Genomic DNA, 19,982 nt, shown 5'->3' on the forward strand with positions numbered 1-19,982 from the left:
CGGTGTGTGCCCTCCAGAACTCTGCATAATTTCAACCTCAAGTTGGTCCCACCTGGGAAGCTTATTTCCAGACTTCCAGCCAAATCCTTGATTATACTTTACCTTCATGAGTTGCAGTTGGTATTCAGGGCCAGTGTCAATTCACTGCTGAAGTCTCAAATGCATTGACTTTAATTTGTCTCAGCTGGATCGCAGTAATTCTTTATTATTTATTCTGTGCTGGAATCCATTAAGTGCAAAGGAGAAGATCATAAGCATATCTGAATTTCAGAAGGACACTTGCGACATATATTTTGTCATCTATGCTGCAGTCTTTTTTACTGAGAGCTGTTATAACAATGAGCATACTTGCAGGCTGTATTAATAGAAGGTGATTGTCCAGGTCTCACAGAGAAGTAGTTAGTATATAAGTCATAACCTTGGGGAATAGCTGGCTTGCTTCTGAGAATCAGATTTCTTTTTTTCAGGCTTTTTTTTTAAGATAATGACAAACTGTGGCATTTGTTATTTTGAAACAGAAAAATTTGGGGCATTTTATTTGACAAAACTATAATACTATTGTTTTATAAATCAAAATGTTATCACTTCCTTTCTTTTTGTAATTACTCCAACTTGATACAAAATTCACAAAAAATACAAGGCATTTTTTCCGAATGCTAAATAAACGATTAATTTTTAAAATTTTTTATTTATTATTTAAACTTCAAAACTAGTGATAAGCTCAATAGCATAGTATCTGAGGAAGAGATCATTTTTCAATTTGCATGGTATCTAATAGGTTCTAGTGCCTAAATTATCCGTTATTAATTTAAGTACTAGGTGAGAATCAGATTTTGAAAATAATTTGGACAAAATGACAGATGAGAAGTTGAGAGTGATAAGCAAGATGGAATACACTTCATGCAAGGAATGGTGAATGACAGCAGTTAGGATGGCTACTATGAGTTAAGATTTTCTTCTGATACTGCTTAATTCCACTCTGCAAGGATGACTATTCTCGATACAGTCATGGCAGGAATACTATTAGATGAAAACCTTATGGGGTAGAACATACAATAGTATGATTTCAAAAAACACTGTACTGTGATCAAGAATACAACTTCCTTCCCCTTGTCATCTGCTGTTGTCATGAGATGGGGCTAGGGCTTGGCAGATTATGCCCAAGCTGTGCCACTGAGTTTCTGCATGGACAGTGGTGGGACTTAGCAGAAAGGAAGCCCGGAGTGTTTCCCATACACAGAGTCCTCTCCAGGCCTTAGGAGAAAACTCTCAATGATTATCTTGCTTTATTTTTTCTTGGGTTTTTTCCACTTTGATTCATCTTGCTTTCCAGCTATTTACAACATCAAAAGCCATGAATAATGTGCGGGCATAAAGAAATGATCGAATGCTGAATCAGGCCTGAAGTGAAATAATAATGACGATGGACCACATGATGTAACAGGTGTCCTTCTTTCTAAGAGAAAAATAGAAGGGAAGGAAAATAGAGAGAAATAGAGACTAGGATGACAATGGCTCATTCCAAGCCCATCTGGAACCCACAAGAGAGATGGGTAAACACTATGAGTAATTAGATCTGTTTATCAATAGCCCTTTATGTGATTATGATTAGGACCATTCTGTCAACACAGCAGGTCTTAGACTCTGCCCATCAGGGCTTTGTGAGGGTGATAAAGCTGACGGAGGACACTGAGGCATGCAGAAGTTCAGCAGGTGGACGTGCCAACGAGGTAATCTGTGGCACAGTGTGGACCAGAATCCAGGTTTCCCAATAGTTAGCCAGCAGCCTTCATTCTAAATAATATCATCTTCTAATGATGTCATTGGACCATAGTAAGATGGTTGGTTACAACCAATGCAAGACTTTTTCCAAAGCATCTTTTGGGTATAGTTCCATAGGCACAATTGTACCTGTCAGGCCATGCCTAGGGACATACAGCTGCCATGAAGACAGACAGTGAATAATGAATATAATTGTATCAAACTGCACACACACATATGACTCTGTACTGAGCAGTATTCCAATTAATCCACACAACATTTACTTCTCATCACAACCCTTTTTGATTGATTTATTGTTGTAGAAACTGAGGCACTTCAAAATCTCACAGCAAGTAAGAAGCAGAGCTGGATTCACCCTCCCTTCTTCAGTCTCGTGGCATAATCTGTGTTCTTAACCACCAGGGCTAAACAAAGAGTGTTTTTAAAATGCACAATGTTTTAAATAATGTGAATCTATTTAATTGAGTTGAATTCTTCCCTGCCCCTATCTTCTTATATCCTGAAGTCTTACTCTATTAAAAGCTGCCTGATCCCACAGGCATCTGCATGTTTTAAAATCCTGGCTACATGCAAGAATCAAGAAGGTACTTGTGCCTTGTTTGTATGATTGTTTAAGCTTAGGTCTCAGGGCATGTGTGAAAGTTCAGGTATGAGTGCTGAGCCAAATATGAGTGACCATGGTCTGTGACACAGTCCTCAGGAGGTCCTGAGAGCGTGTGCCCAAAGTGGTCAGGGTTTTATATTTTAGGTTTTATATATTTTAGTTAGCTCAGGCTAACTCATGGGAGATGGATGTCCAGGACATTGTTATTAATAGAGTGTCCCCCTTCCCCACTCCGGCTCAGAACACCCCCACCACACCTTGCTCCAGGGAACCCACAGCAGTAGGTTGTGGGAAAGATGCCCTATTTAGAATCCTGGGCATCTTTTGCCATCTCCTTATACTGCAGAGATACAACTAAGATATGTGCTCAATCATTCATTTTTTCATTAACTCTCTGGGTAATTACTAGTCAAACTGCACAGTATCAGGAACTGTGAAGATAAGCAAAGAAAAGCAGGACTACATGCTGTCTACAGGCGATAAGGAATGACAGACTAAAAAATCTGCCTTTAACTTTTTGAAAGGCAATCTAGATAGAGGAGGCAATCGTGTTACCCAGATTTCTAAAGCAATCTAACTAGAAGGGAGATTTTGACTAAATTTTGAGATGAATCTTCTAGAAATTCCGGGATTATAACAGTAGAATAAAATACCTTCAGTGGTAGTGAATTCTTTGCCGCTGAAGGTCCTCAAATGAAAATGCATGACTATTTGTTGGAGAAACCATAAAAGTCATCACAGGAGTGGATGAGAGGAAAAAATAATAACATCTGAGTTTCTTCCCAAGTCTTAGATTTTGTGATTCTTTATTCCCTTCTTGTGTAGTCTTACATTAATATTTCTTTCTGTTGAGGCTTCATTTGCAGACTTTGAAATGTTGCTTTGAGGAATAAAGAATCGATATTCTTACAGCTTGTTCCCAGTATGTTTGTTCTATTAGGCCATTGACCCAATTACCAGAGAATCCTGGGGGTGGGCATTGCATTATAAAGAACTGGGAATATTTTAATGTGACTTTGATACACTGTCATGAAAAAATATACCTGCGAAAATACTATTGAGAGTTAAAGATTATTAGAGATTGCGAAAAAATCAGAAAACCACGGGGTTTACAGGGGAAGGTTATTTATTATCTGCGAGAGCTTTCATGGTAACATTGATTCAAACCTCCCTGAGAAGAGTGAAGAGTCTTCTGTTAGTCCAGTTGTCTTAGCCTTTGTGACTGAAGATAGCCTTGGGAATCTGGTGGAAATTATGATCAGAGGGCCACTCTTATAGGGAGCCCATTTTGCTTTCTCCAAAAAAAATCGAGTATCCACCTCCAGGTTGTACACAATGGCTCTAATTTCAGCACTCTGGGTTAAGAAGTCAGCAGGTGGAGTAAGGTGGATGAGTTGCATAAACACTGCACACAATTCTCAGCTTGCAAATTTATTTAATATAGTTGAACAGGCCAGAGGAAAGAAGATCAATGTGATTCAAAGCCATGGTTATAAGTCTCTCCCTGGCAGGGGTTTGATTTTCCAGGGTTGGAATTCTTCTTTGCCCTTTATCATTATTCTTGAAATTTCTCCAACTAGAGACTCATTCAGGTTAAACTGCTGCTGTGTTTTCAACGGAAAACAGGTACTTATTCCTAAATAAAAAGGAATAAGTTTAATTTATGTAATGGAAGAACAGAGACAGAAAGAGAGACATTTTGAGGTCAGAGTTGTTAGGAAAGAGAAGGCGGTTTTAGTTCCATAACCTGAGGCTTTGGCCACAGAAAACTTCTCTGAGTCTGGACAGTTGGAGGAGAAGGGGTCTTGAAGAGAGGAAAAGGGTCCAGAAAGGGAGATGAGCTGATTCTAAAGATACCCAGGACCTTCACAGAATTGTATTGAGTGATGGTTTTGCCTTCTCCACACTAGTGGGGATTTTTCTTTCAAATCTGCAACTCAGAAAATATTCATGGAACACCTACCAAGTGGCACACACTAGCTCATGTACTGGAGAGACAAAGACAAAGACAGACAGAAAAGTCCCTTCCCTGGCTTTAAGAAGTCTAGTTGGCCGGGCGCGGTGGTTCAAGCCTGTAATCCCAGCACTTTGGGAGGCCGAGGCGGGCGGATCACGAGGTCAGGAGATCGAGACCATCTTGGCTAACATGGTGAAACCCCGTCTCTACTAAAAAATACAAAAACTAGCCGGGCGTGGTGGCGGCGCCTGTAGTCCCAGCTACTCGGGAGGCTGAGGCAGGAGAATGGCAGGAACCAGGGAGGCGGAGCTTGCAGTGAGCCGAGGTGGTGCCACCGCACTCCAGCCTGGGTGACAGAGTGAGACTCCGTCTCAAAAAAAAAAAAAAGAAATCTAGTTATGGGACAGAAACTCTTCTAGGTAGAGTGAGTTAAAGATGATCAATTATCTCTGGGAGAGAAGGTCAGAAAAGGCTTCCTAGAGAGGGTGACGCTTGAGTTGGTCATGAAAGATAAACTAGTGTTCTCCAGCAGACATTATGTTTTTCACAAAAGTAAAGATATTTATTTGATTTTTCCTCATTTTCTCCATTTTATTCACATTACAGTTGAAATCTATATATGCGTCATTATCAATTTCTGTTTCTATTCTTCCATCATCTTCTTTGCTGATAGAAATGCAACGTCAAATTCAGAATATGCACTAACTCTAGGGCCATCCATCCATGGTCAAATTCTTCGGGTACACAATCCAGATAAGGTTCCCAGGTCACCTGCTGGGGCGGCTGTGCAGCTGCCCTCCAGCACCAAATGGTTTGTCTGACTTTGCTTCAGGATTTCTTTTTATCAATCTTTTTTTTAAAGCATATGCATTCATAAGATGCACTGTCTGCATTTGCGATTGCACACACCTTGGAGGGAATAATGATGAACTGCGACACTTTATATTTTGAACACACTATCCAAGGGAGGCAAGAATAAGAAGGAAGCCAGAGAGGGAGCATTTTCAAAGCACAAAACTCTGCAGTGGCTAGCCAGGGCTGAGTCGACCTTAGAACACCCCTGCCATTACTGCTGTCTTATGGAAGCCCTTCAAAGTGTAATGCTGCCTCCAGATAGCCCCTCCCTAACACCAGCATATGCTTGATTTCCTCAGAGCAAAAGAATCCTGATAAACAGAAGGGGAAAAGCAAGCCTTGGAAGGATGATTTTGACAGCCTTACTAAGCCCTGACCACTTCAGTCTCTGGGCTTGTGTCAAGCAACACTTGGCTGGGTTTGAATTTAAAATTGCCAGTAGTCTTTTGCTATCTCCCAGACTTTGTTTTAGTTGTTTCTTTGCCTACATTTCTGGGCTTTCCAACAATCTCTTGTACTTTCATCATCCATTTCACTGTAATGCGATTATGACACAGTGTGATCTCTAGAGGGCGATAAAGAGTCCTCCTCGTTACTTTCTCCTAGTGAAGGTCAAGGGATGATAAGGGCAGGACAGAGGGCACTGCCATTACCACAGGGTTAGATTAGGGTGCTAAGGTTGGGCCTGACTGGAGAAACGGTGGCATGCTGAGTAATACCGGATCTGGGTCATCTTTTTTTCCCTTCTCTTTGTTGTTGTTTATGCTTGATTTTGTGGTATGCTCCTAAGTTCCAAGAAGATTGCTATGAACTGAGCTGTGAACTTCCCCCTTACCAAAATCCATGTGTTGAAGCCCTGACCCTCAGTGTAGCTGTATTTGGAGTAAGAGGGTAATTAGGCTAAATGAAATTATGAGATTGGAGCCCTAATTGACAGGATTAGTGTCCTTAAAGCAGGAGACACTAGAGAACTCTGTCTCCCGCTCTCTCTTTGAATGCCATGTGAGGACACTGAGAAGGCAACCATCTACAAGCCAAGAGGAGAGCCCTCAACAGGGACCGAGTCAGCCAGCACTTGTGTTTGTATTTCCCAGCTTCCAGAAGTTTGAGAAAACAAATTGTGTTGTCTGAGTCACTCACTCAGTCTATGACATTTTGTTGTAGCCAACTGAGTGGACAAAGGTCAAATAAGATGATGCAAGTAACTATGCTGTGCAGACTGTAAACTATAAAACACACTTACTTATTGGTATAAGTAATAATATGAATGATCTGCATCCTGGGGTTATCAGAGCATGAATGTGAAGGCTAGGATTTAGGGCATTTGGGGTTAAAATTTAATACAAAGAGGAAATGAAAATGTGCAGTGCCTAGGGGCAGAACACTTGGGCCTGGATGGGACATTACCCTGAAGAAGGAGAAAGATAAGGTACAGGGTGTCCTCTTGAATACCAGCTGTCTCCAGGCATAGGAAACAGATTTTAATATACACAAGCATGAAAACAAAACCTTTTCAAGAATGACTTTCTCAAATGCCGCCCGACACAGACCTTCAGGGAACTTCTCTGATGTTTCTAAAATAAAGAGAGGTGTGTGTGTGTGTGTGTGTGTGTGTGTGTGTGTGTGTAGACAGAGAGAGCTATAATAACTAGGAAACAGAGTTATGTGTAGAACTAACTAACAAAGATTTCTGCTTACTGCGGGGCTAGTCCTTGCACAATACACCTGGGGCAACATAGTCAAACACAAGGAAACTCCCCACCTCAACCCCAACAACTTTGGCTGTGGAGCTAGCTGGGCAGCATGTGCCAACATCAAAGAAAATCAAAATAGAGACAATAGCAGCTTCCAAGTCAGTCCTCTAAGACCCTCAGCAAAGAGCTAGTATGGAAATAAAGCCAACAAAAATGTCAAAATACAATCAACTCTACAAACATCTGTTTAATACCTATTGTCTCGGTTTACCAGGGCTGCCAAAACAAAATACCACAGACGGAATGACATAAGCAACAACAATTTGTTTTCTAATGGTTCTGGTGACTGGAAGTCCAAGTTCAAGGTACTGGCAGTGTTGGCATCTGGTGAGGACCCTGCCTCTGTGTTGGCCACCTTTTCCTGTGCGCTCACATGGTCTTCCCTCATGCGTGAGGAGAAAGGGAGAGAGAGACAGAAGGGCTTTGCTGGTGTCTCTTCTTATAAAGACACTAATCCTGTTGGATCAGAGCCCCACCCTTATGACCTCATTTACTCTGAATTACTTCCTTAGAGACCTCCTTTCCAAATACAGCCACACTAGAATTAGTCTTCAATGTATGAATCTTGTGGAGACACAAACATTTATTCTATAATACCTACCATGTGCTAGATGCTGTTCTATGTGTTCATGGTAGAAAAATAAATATGGTGTAGTTGGCTTCAGAAAGATTCTTTGGGTTAAGATTAATATACAATTCCTCTTTGTAACGTCAGTGTGAGGCAGAGTAACTTAGCACGTAGTTCACCTCTCATTATGCTTGGATTTATGTAATGTATTTTGAATCTAGTAGGAGGAGAAGTTACATATACAGTAAGAGGGGAAATGCTCTGTAGAATCCATGAGAAGGTATTATAGGATGACAATGGAGCCGTATCAGGGAGAGGGGGTAGCTTGTCCTGGTGCATTTTGAAAGTCTTCTAGTATAAATAGGCCTGAATATCCATTGCATTAATTGAGTTCTTAATCATATTCTTTTTGAGATTCTGTCCTGCCACCTGTGATGTGTGTGTGGGAGGCAGGGTTGCTTGGGGAGTGGGTCTCTGAAGAGCTGGCGTTCTGTGGCTTTATGTTCTCAGGGCCTCTAGGTCTTCTCACTTGGTACTTTCCCAGTTTAAACAACTCTTGAGACATTTTCCAAGAAATGAACAACTGTTTGTTTTTTCAGCAAGGCTGGTTGCTTACAGCTGTACTGTGAGAATCAGAATAATTAGTATTTGCCCTTATGATGCTTCATTGTTTGTAGAAAGAAAAAAGGAGTGCACAAAGTGCCTTGGTTCTTCATCTGTAAATGTGGGATCATCGTGTTGGTCAAGGGTCTCGCAGCAGTGCGGCGGGGCATTAATGAGATCCTGTCTGTAAAGGGCTTGGAGAAACTCACTTGAAAGATGTGGCAAAAATACAAAGAAGAGTTGTTACAAAACAGACCAAAGAACAGGCTGGTTACTAAACTACCTTTATTTTACTTTTTTTTTTTTGTAAGCCAGGGATAGAGAAAATGGGAGATTGAATGTTTAGCTTTTGGACTGGAACTCTAATTAGAGGTTTAAGGATTAAGAAAATAGTTGGAGTCAGTGTGAAGAAAGCTTTTCTCAGAGAAAAGACATGTTTTTATTCTTCTTAGAGCACTTGACCTGTAAATACTTACCTCTTGAGATGTGAAACAAATTCAATGAAAGGCCCGAGCTCAGGGTTATTCGGTTCTCTGTGCAGTTAATTACCTTTTGTCCAGCAAGGAGGCCTTGAATTATCATTATTTCTCCTAATTCAAAGTTATTGAAGATATGTCTCCATTTTAATAAGTAGCTTGACCTCTCGATGTTAAGAAATGAGGGCTCTGGCAGTCGGATGCCCTGTTCTAAAGCTGCAGTGGAAAGATAGGTTGGGGGATAGTTTCCAGCCTTAAGAATCCAGTTCAAATTCCTAACACCAGGCATAGGCCACCGTCTTTGATCTTCCAGCTAGAAAATATTTCCTAGCAGCTAATACCTGTCAAGTGCTGAGTAGGTGCCAAGGCATAATTTTCATAGTCTGCATACAATAATTCATCTCATTCTCACACAATGACTATGGAGTCAGTACTAGTATTTCCCTGTTTTACAGACAAGGAAATTTTGGCCTAGAAAGGTTAAATGACTTGTCCAAGAAGACATACACAGCGAGGGATCAGTGGGGCTGGAAATTAAAGCCCATTATATTTACTTTTTAACTTGTAAACTCTTCTGCTCTGTTCTCTGACCTTTCATGGTACTGTGTGTACTTCTCTCAAGGAACCTGCCATTATTTTCTGGGTGCTTGCTTGAGCCCCCATCTAGGTTGTATTGTCACCTAGGAATGCCACATTCACTTCCTGTGCACCCCACCACCATGATGTCTTGCTTCTAGATCTTCATTCAAGAGAGTGGCCAGGCAGAAATAATGGGGTAATATATCAGGAGTGCTAAAACACCACTGAAAGATTTAGAAACACAATGCCAATGAAGGAACTTGCCACGTATCTCCTGATATTTAGCAAATTGCACTTTGATGCACAAGGAAGCACACAGTACTAACAAGTCAAGAAAAAAATACCACGCCTTTATTGGTGTGAATTTCTGTAACGCAAGTTTCAGGATGCAGCAAGAGCCCCCAGCTCTGAGACTCACCAACCAAATCCCACAACCCCTGTCAACTGAAATGCTATAGTGGAATAGCACACAGGGGAGTGCTACTTTCTTGGAACAAGTGATTTTAAAGTATGAATAGGGCTCCCCAGGATTTTTTACTTTTTGGTCAGAAAAATTCCATGTAGTAAATGTAAGTTCTCATTTAAACATGGAGAATGAATGTGCAAATTTATTATCTCTCCTTTCTTAAACTCCTTCAAAATGACATAAAGCAGGCCAGGCATGGTGGCTCATGCTTGTAATCTCAGCACGTCAGGAGGCCAAGGTCAGGAGTTCGAGACCAGCCTGGCCAACATGGTGAAACTCTGTACTAAAAATACAAGAATTAGTCGGGCATGGTGGCACATGCCTGCCGTCCCAGCTACTCAGAAGGCTGAGGCAGCATAATCACTTGAACCAGAGAGGTGGAGATTGCAGTGAACCAAGATTGTACCACGGCACTCCAGCCTGGGTGACAGAGCAAGACTTGGTCTTTAAAAAAAAAAGAAAAGACAAAGCAATTAAATAATTTTTAATTTTTAGAAGTAGGAAATCGAAAAGACAAAGACAACAGGAGATAATTTAGTATGAGTGAAAAACGTGAACTCAGTGTGGGAAACTGGAGAGCAGATGAACGGTGAAGGCTGCCTCTGCCCCAGTGTTTGCTGAACAGTCTCCCTGCTCAGGCTAATAGGCAAGTTCCTTTTCACTTCCATCCCAGGCTTATTCTGTAGCGTACAGAAGTTGAACAAAAGACTGTCCAAAGCTGAGGGCAAGGTGAAGACACTGGGCTAAATATGGAAATAAAGCCCAGTCTGCACACTGGGCTATGGGATCCCCAGTCCTATTTTTTGACCCTGTTCCCAGAGCTCTTATGGTAAGACTTTTTTTCTCTATACAGGAGATAAGAGTCCTTGACCGTGGAAGAACTGAACAGCCCCATGAAAAACATGTGATAACCAGAATTATAGAAATGTCCCCTCATTGAAAAAAATAGTTTACCCATACGATCACCAGACGGTAAAGCCCGTCTACTGACCTGCGTAGCTTCTGCACTTGGGACCTTCAGTCCAATTTGTAGTGCCTCAGTCATAAGTGTGAACAAATAACCAAGGCTATTCAGTACTTTCGCCAGCCCTCCAAGACAAAAGATGACAATGAAAGCACACAAATAAACAAAGGTAATGGAGAAACAGGGGTGATACAAGAGACACAGGAAACATTAACAACATAATATCTTCAGCTAGGTAGGATAATATATAAACCCATAAAACAATAATATGGTATTTATTTATTTATTTTTTAAGCAACAGAGTCTCTCTCTTGCCCAGGCTGGAGTGCGGTGGTGCAATCATAGCTCACTGCAGCCTCAAACTCGTGAGCTCAAGGGATCCTCCTGCCTCAGCCTCCTGCGTGTCTGGGAATATAGGTGCAAGCCACTGTGCCCGGCTGGGAACATGATCTTTAAAATAAAACTGGCAAACAATGAGAAAGAACTTTTGGAAATGTGATAGAGAAATTTGTTTAAAAATCTAGAAAGGTGGAAGATAAAACCTGAGAAATCTCCTAGCAAGTTGAATAAAAATATAAAAAAGTGGGCAATGAAAAACAAAGAAGAAAATCAGAGGGTCAAAATGTAATGCCCAATATCTAATAGCAGTTACAGAAAGAGAGAATAAATGTGGAGGAGGTGTTAGCAAATATATATTTGAAAATATTTTATAGAATAAAACTGATGTAAAAGTTTGTTCTCTTACCCAGCACAGTGCATAGAAAACGGCATAGCCAAGGCAAAGGCAATATCCTAAATCTCCTAAAGACAGGCGAATCAGGAGGCAGGCAAACATGGAACTCCTCAAGAAAAACACTGGACATTTGCAGATAGTGGAAAAACATCACAATTCTAAGCGGAAATGGTTTGCAAACTGGAATTCTATGTTTAGTCAAATTATCAGTCACGTGTAATGTCATTATTGAAGACTTCCTAAGTATCTTTCCTGGGACTCTACTTGATATGCATTCATTATCTGATATTGCATAAAAACTACCACCAAACTTAGCACCTTAATGCAACACACCTTTATCACCTTATATAGTTCTGGGAGAGGTCAGGAATCTCAGCCTGGTTTAACTGGATGATTCCACCTCTTGGTGTCTCCGAGGTCAAACTGTTGTCCTGGGCAAAGAGCGTGATAATCTGCTTCCAAGCTCCCTCGTGTGGCTGTTGACAGGAGATTTCAGGTGCTTGATATGCTGGTTTTTTAATAGAGCTGCTTAAACAGCATGTCATCTGGCTTCCTCAGAAACAGTGGAGGACAGGGGGCAGGGGTATAGAGGGAGGACACAGAAGGACAGCTAAAACAGAAATCAAAGTCTTTTCGAACCTTAAATGGAGAAGGGATGCCTAGCCCAACCTGGGAGAGAATTACACAAGGGTGTGAATACCAGGCGGCAGGGATTATTAGATGTCATCGTGAAGATTGCCTGTCACAACGTGGTTCACCCAATTAAAGAAGTATATAAAAAAGAAAGACATGAGACCCAGGAAACAGAGAAGCCACCACAGGACAGGACAGGTATTTTGGGATTGCAGCTATGCAGATGTCACAGAGAAAAACCAGTCTGGGTCAGTGGTTCTCAGCTGGGCATGATTTTGCCCTCCCAGGGGACATTTAGCACTATACAGAGACATTTTACATTGTCAAGATGGGACTGCTATGGGTATGCAGTGAGTAGCAGCCAGGGATGCTGCAAAACATCTGTAAAACCAGGATAGCCCCCATGACAAAGAATTATTTGGCTCAGAAGGTTAAGAATTTTAAAGTTGAGGAAACCAAGTCTATAGGTCTAGAATGAGATACAAGAAAACAGGGCGTTTGGAAGGAGGATCCTAGAAAAAGTATGCAAGTAACAAATACCAGCTTTATCACTTGCATGCATGTATCAGACAAACAATAAGGACACTGAAAACCAATCTCACCAAAATGGTGATAGACCTATACAGAAAGCATGAGAGGAGCTCTTATGTGACTCGGTCTCAGAAAGGCAGCTCCTCATTTATCAATGTGGGTGGGCAAAAGATTATATCTAAAATGTATAAATCAAGAAATAACAACATAGTTAGTAAAATACAGTTAAAATAACAAGAAGAGTAATAGAACTAAAAGTAACTGCATGTGAAGAGAAAGGCGAGAGGGTGGGGCAGCAACTGCTTTCTTATGTTCAGTTTTTCTATACTCTTTGACTTTATAAATGTATTACTTTGATAAAAAAATTAAGTGCTTCAAATAAATCTATTGTTAGATTATAAAGAAAGTGGTTTACAGTTTTGTTGAAAGAAAATTAGTTTTTTTCCCCTACCAATAAATATGTATAAATATCTAAAGGATATTGGCTGAATACACATGAGATGACTATGTGGACAGTTGCACATATGCCCCCTTTTGATATTTTCAGTTAATGTAGTTCTTCAATGAGTGAATGAAGGAATTAATGGAAGAATACATGATGAAATAATTTAATTGAAAACAGGCCAGGCGCGGTGGCTCATGCCTGTAATCCCATCACTTTGGGAGGCCAAGGCGGGTGGATCACCTGAAATCAGAAGTTCAAGACCAGCCTGGCCAACATGGAAAATCATGTCTCTACTAAAACTACAAAAAAGTAGCTGGGCGTGGTGTGGGGCACTTGTAATCCCAGCTACTCAGGAGGCTGAGGCACTAGAATTGCTTGAACCCGGGAGGCAGAGTTTGCAGTGAGTCGAGATTGTGCCACTGCACTCCAGCCTGGGCAACAAGAGCAAAACTCCATCTCAAAAAATATATATATACACACACACATTTATATTTATATATATTATATATGTATTTATATTTTATATATATATATATATATATATAAAACAAATGATTCTACCCCTTTTTAAATGGTTAAGCACATTTTATTTAAATAGTTCATGCTAAGGCTAATAAGAAGCTCCTCATTGCCAGATCTGGCTCAGGCCTTAATCTCATGAGCTACCTAGAGCACACATATGTAAACCAAAAATGAAATTTCAAGCCCCCCCACCCCCGATTGATCATCTGAGTAGAATCCCTCCTCTATGGCAGGACACTCCAAAGTTAACTTCAAAGACTGGTTCATGCCAGGACAGGAAAGGGCCGGTCGGGCATACCTCATTATACACCCCCCACTTTTGGAATTCAGGAAAAGCCAACTAGCATTTGGCACTAACACAGACCTTAAATCTCATAAGAAATATTTACAATCTATTCTTTCTAAATCCAGCCACCTGAAGGCTTCATCTGCATGATAAAACGTTGGTTTCCACAACCTCTATCATAACTCGGGCATTCTTTCTATTGATATTAACTCTTTCAAACAATCTGAAAAATTGTAGATCTACCTATAACCTGGAAGCCCCATCTTTGAGTTGTCTTGCCTTTCTGGACCAAACCAATGGTTATCTTAAATGCATGTGATTGATGTCTCATAACTGGCTAAAATGCATAAAACCAAGTTGCCCCCCGATCACCTTGGGCACATGTTCTCAGGGTCTCCTGAGGGCTGTGTCATGAGCTATGATCACTCATATTTCACTTAGAATAAATCTCTTCAAATATTTTACAGGGTTTGACTTTTCATGGACACATGCCCTTACAAGAGCGTTGGAGCTCTGTTGACCCCTTCTCAGTCTTCTGGATGAATACCTTGTCCTGAGCCTACCCTTTAAATGTTGACTTTTTTGTGTCAGCTCTGTTTTTTTCCTTTTTTCTTTTTTTGAAGGAAAGATAGACCCTCACTGAGCTAGCTCATCCATTCCCATTCCCATGACTTCAACTGATTACTGTATGCTGATGAACCCAAATCTATATGCTTAGCTTGGGTAGGTCTATCTGGCCTTAAAAGAATTGTCCCAATTACCTACACGGGCAACTTTACTTGGTTGTCCCCTAGTCCTCTGAAACTCAACACTTCACAAAATGAACTCAAACTCTACCTCAACACCTCCCCACTACTCCAACCCCTCAGCTAGATCTGCTTCTACTTGAATTTTTCCTTTTTCAGATAAATGTTCTACCTTCACCCAAATGTCCATGTCAGAAACAAGCGTCACTCTTCTTTTCCTCTTTCTCATCCCTCTGGAGTCCATCAGTCACCACACTTTACTGAATATACTTATATTGCATGCTTCCACAGTCTCTTTAAATCTATACACTTCTTCATACTCCCGCTTTGGCTATCTTTGTTCTGGCCACCCTAATCTTGGAATTAGATTGCTGCCATGGAGTTCAAATACTTCTCCCAACTTCTAGGCCTATATTCTTTTAATTCATTCTCCATTCTGACCAGGGTGATCTTTTAAAAATTCAAATATATTCATGTCACTTATTTTTCGATAGTGTCCCATTGCCTGCGGGCTCATCTCTAAACTCCTCAATCCCAGGCTCTTGCTATCCTCTGAAGTTTCCATTTTTTTTATGATTCTCACACCCCACTGTACTCTCTATCTCTGTTAAATTATGCTCAGACGATTGAATGCATCATGTTCTGTCCTTCCTCTAAGTCTTTGCACATTTTCTTACCTTTGCTTGAATCCTCTTTTTTTCCTGCCTCCATTCCCTCCTTGCTGGAAATTCTAATTTCTCCCAGTTTTGGTTCAATGTCACTTTCCCTGGGAAAGCTTTCCTGGTCCTCTCCCAAAGACACCATTAAGTGCCCTTCAACTGAGCTTTCTGTATCAGTCTATTAGCGAAATTTTCACAATTACCATTCACTTATATCCACTGCTATGATCTGAATTCCAGGACTCAGCACTCCTGGCCTAGCACAATGTGGGAGCCCAGTGTCTACAGGCGATAAATACTCTACCATTGTGGACAACTTTTCTTAGTGAAATTGCTTAAGAGCTTCTTTTAAAAATAGGCCAGGTTTTTGTTTTTTGTTTTTTTTTTTCAAGCGAAAGATCCTTTTTTACAAGCATATACTAATGGTTCATCTTTAAAAGAGTTCGCTGGCATATCTTTGCTGTGCACTAAAGCACACAGAAGAAGGAAAAAGAAGAAATTAAGTTGGCTAACAACCTGGCTTAAAAGCACAGAAATAAAATGAGAGTAAGACTTCAAAAAGTTGCAGATAATAAAAATGGGTTGCGCTCTTCTTATTATTTCTAATTTTGATAGATATTTTTCTCCTCAAAGTATAATAAGGGTCTGAGAAAAAATACCTTAAAGGGGAGGCAATTTAAAACAGGCAAAATATTGCATTAAAAAATAGATAGGGGAAAAATGTGACCAAGTCATCAGCTCCGTGATGCTGGTTTTTAGGTGTTTGAATTGCCCACCTTAGGTGGGGCCTCTGAAAAGACAAACGAGATTAGAAATGAAGTGCCTGATAGTTTAAATGAAAGCACAACAATGAAAATCAAAGAAATAGCACATGTAATTCCCCTCTGACGGTCCTGTTTTCCAGCTCTCTGTAGCAATAACTAAGTAAGCCTGGGTGTCCAGCAACATAGGCCATCGACATTTGTCAGGCTTTTCAATAAACTGGCAATGAAAGACTAAATCCGTTCAAGGTGGGAGATAAATTAGCACACAGCCAAAGGTACTGGAGGAATAAGTACTGATTTCGTAGCTGAAATATTTTTTGATAAAGTAATAATCCTTGGTAATCTCTCTCCAGCTTTAAATAACAGCCGGTCTTTGTGTCGGCAGTTTAATTTTGTTGGCTGCCCTTGTCTTACAAATATACTTAGTGGAGTCTGGAATATCATTTTGTGCTGAAAGCTGAAGCCTTTGTCATGCTGAAGCCCGACAGAGGCAATAAATCAAGGACAAAGTGAAAAGGAATAGAAACGGGCTATCGGAAACTTATTTCCCCAGAGCCACTGAGCTTTCTTCTCATGCCAGCAGGTGTATTGCATCAGTCATGTCTTCCTGTTAAGTGCCTATGTTGTAATGATATTGACTTACAACTACATTGCACCCTGGTTGGCATTGCTCCAAAGTGCTTAAGATGCATCTATGGGAAATACATGCTGAAAATAGCGTCATGAAAATATACAACTCCAGTTTTCTTTTCTTTCTTTTTTTTTTCTTTTCCTCCTCTAAGATCATTCTTCCCAGGAAATGAGGTTTAGGCAACTTCCCCAAGTCACACCATTTGTACATGGAAAGATGTGCAACTGAATGCTTTTATCCTCCAGCAAGAACTGTGCTGGGACACGATATTCAACTTCAGCTTCTTCCACTAATTTCCTCATTGGTGTCTAATCAATTAATAAATGATGTTGTAAAGGTAAGGGGCCACTATAAACTTAACATGATGAAACCAGGACTAATATTCTTCAAGATCTATGTTTGCCAAATTAGTCATTATTGAGAATGGATTGTGGATAAAGAACATTTAAGTGTTTATAGGGGTCTGTGTCTTACCATTAGCAATATAAATGAATAAAAATCACTATACTAGGAAGCCAGGGAGCTGGGTTCTTGTATTAGTTTTCTATTGTTGAGTAATGCTTCTACAAATACACTGGATTAGAAGAGCAAACATTTCTTATCTCACAGTTCCCTTGGGTCAAGAGTCTAAGCACCATTTGTCTGTGTGCTCTATTCAGGGGCTCACAGGCTACAATCAAGGTATCAGCTGGGATGTGGTCTCATCGGAGGCTCCCCTGGGAAAAGTTCTGTTCCTGAGCTCCGTTAGGTTGTTGGAAGAAATCAGTTCTTTGTAGTTTTGGTTTCTATTTTCTTTCTGGGCTGTCATCTAGGCTCTGCTCCCACCTCCTAGAGACCACGAAAGTTCCTTGTGGCACTCCCTATTGGCCTTGCAGCTTACTTTTTTTTTTCTTTTTTTTTTTTTGAGACACAGTCTTTGCTCTTGTTGCCCAGGCTAGAGTGCAATGGCACAATCTCAGCTCACTGCAAACTCCGCCTCCAGGGTTCAAGTGATTCTCCTGCCTAAGCCTCCTGAGTAGCTGGGATTATAGGTGTCCGCTGCCACACCTGGCTAATTTTTGTATTTTTAGTAGAGAAGAGGTTTGACCTCTTTGGTCAGGCTGGTCTGGAACTACTGACCTCAGGTGATACACCCGCCTCAGTCTCCCAAAGTGCTGGGATGACAAGCCTGAGCCACCATGCATGGCTGCAACTTGCTTTTTTAAGCCAGCAAAAGCAAGCAAATATATGCATATATGTATATATGGATCTTTTAATGTAATTACAGGGAGGATATTCTACCACTTTTGCAATGTAATGTAGCCTAATCATGCGAATGATATCACATCATCATTGCCATATTCCATTTGTTTAAAGCAAGTCGTGAGTCTCAACTACACTCAGAAGTTGGGGTTCTATGTGGGGTGTAAACATGAGGGCCACCCTAGGGTGTTTCTCCCACATAAATAGTCCTTCTTATTATTAAAAACCAGATACTCATATATTCGCTCTAAGCAGCAAGTATGAATGACTTATATTAGCACTAAACAAAATTGATAAATCTCACAAAGTTAATGTTGAAAACAACAGACTTAAGAAAGGCACATTCTCTATGCATTTATTTTATATAAATTTTTAAAACATGCTAAATTAATCTGTGCTATTAGAATAATGTTAACTTTGCGGGTAGGGAGAATAAGGGAATGTGAGGGGATTTATATGGTGATAGAATGTTCTGTCTCCTAAACTAGATGCATTCCATTTGTAAAGTGTATGAAGCATGGAGTTTTATTTTTACGTGCACTTTTATAGACATAAGTACAATTATTCCTTATACTTCAAAGAAAAAAAAAAGTAAAGCAACACAACACAAAACAAAACAAAAGCGCTGAGTTAACTTAGACTAGACGCTTAATTTCTCTGGCTCTCATTTTTCTAATCTATACCACAAGGTTGGTCTTGATGATGTTTAAGTCTATTCTAACAGATTATAGCTAGAGTTGTATAAAGTCTTGAGAGGTTATAAAATTCATTGGATGATTCTGAAGAGCTCAGGATTAATCGTGTCCCACCACAGTTCTTACCAGAGGATAAAATTATTCAGTTACACATCTTTCCATGTACAAATGGTGTGACTTGGGGAAGTTACATAAACCCCAATGCACTTTCATTTTCCTGAGGCCTTATTCAGCTCAAGAAATATCTATACTCCACTAATTTGGCAACTTCTTTGGACCAGGCAACTATGATATAACCAGGGTGGAGAGCAGGCAGTGGTGGGGGATTCTGGCCTGGGGGTAGACAAAAAGGAGGTGCATTGCAGGTAATTTTAAAACAATAATAAAACTGAGTTCAAATGGGCCAGTCTTGTGTTACCACTGTGTAACTGCCTTTGTAGACAATGTTAGCCACCAACATGTTCTCACACACTGCAGCGGACAGTTCACCACTGCCCCATGTTTTCACTTGGCAATCGTGCTAAAATCATATAAAGCACTGGCTGCAGATATAGCTAAGATGTGGCACTCTATGCTGAGAAATTTGATATAGAAGCTGAGGGATGCGTGTGCATCCACCTGACACTGCGTTCACGCCAAGACCCTCTTCAAAGAGAAGTCTGGATATTCAGAAACATACTATGTTTTAGCCTCACTTGTCCCTCAGCTTCCTCCTCCAAGCCCCACTGAGCAACCACGATCCCTGGAAGTATTAGGTAACTGGCTCACAGATATGCTTGCTTGAGGCAAAGGGTTCAAGACCAGTCTGGGAAACAAAGAGAGACCCCCATCTTTACAAAAATAAAAATAAAATAAGGTTGGCATGGTGGTATGTGACTATAGGTAGTCCCAGCTACTCGGGAGGCTGAGGTGAGAGGATCACTTGAGCTCAAGAGTTGGGTGCATGGCTACAGTGAGCTATAATTGCACTACTGCATTCGATTCTGGGCAACAGTATGAGAACCTATCTCTTAAAAAAATACATCTCCAATTTAGTACCTGTTGATTATCCCTTCACTTGTAGCTTCAAGAAAAATTCTGAATCCAAGCACTGCTGACCACCTCACCCCTGCAGGCTGCATGCTCCTGCCATCTCCTCCCCTACTTTCCATTCTGTCCCCCTCCTGTAGCCACAAGCCTCCTCCCAAGCCTCCTGCCCTCTCCTCTGAACTGCAGTAGTCACTTCTCCATAGGGCATCCAGAGCTATTGATTCACAACATGAGAGACCAACTGCATTTCTCCTCTTCTCAAACCTGGATCTAGTAGGCAGTACCCAATCTGGCCCCTGAACTTGATCCCAGACTTTTTGCACCTACTGTCATAGACCTGGCTCACTGACCTCATTATTTCTAGAATGTGCCCAGCAGGCCACTGTTTAGGGTTTTACACTAACATTCTCTATCTGCAAACCCATTTAGCTCAGTTTCATGTAGACCCCTGTAAATGT

At 40.7% G+C, this 19,982-nt stretch overlaps 1 protein-coding gene across 2 annotated transcripts in view; it reads left to right on the forward strand.

The window, feature by feature from the left end:
- The window catches only part of CNTNAP5 (contactin associated protein family member 5), an 872,320-nt gene that overhangs the window by 745,450 nt on the left and 106,888 nt on the right, over positions 1-19,982 (forward strand). The window lies entirely within an intron of this gene.

The sequence above is a fragment of the Piliocolobus tephrosceles genome, chromosome 11 (assembly GCF_002776525.5).
Source record: "Piliocolobus tephrosceles isolate RC106 chromosome 11, ASM277652v3, whole genome shotgun sequence".
In the NCBI taxonomy this organism is placed as follows: Eukaryota; Metazoa; Chordata; class Mammalia; order Primates; family Cercopithecidae; genus Piliocolobus; species Piliocolobus tephrosceles.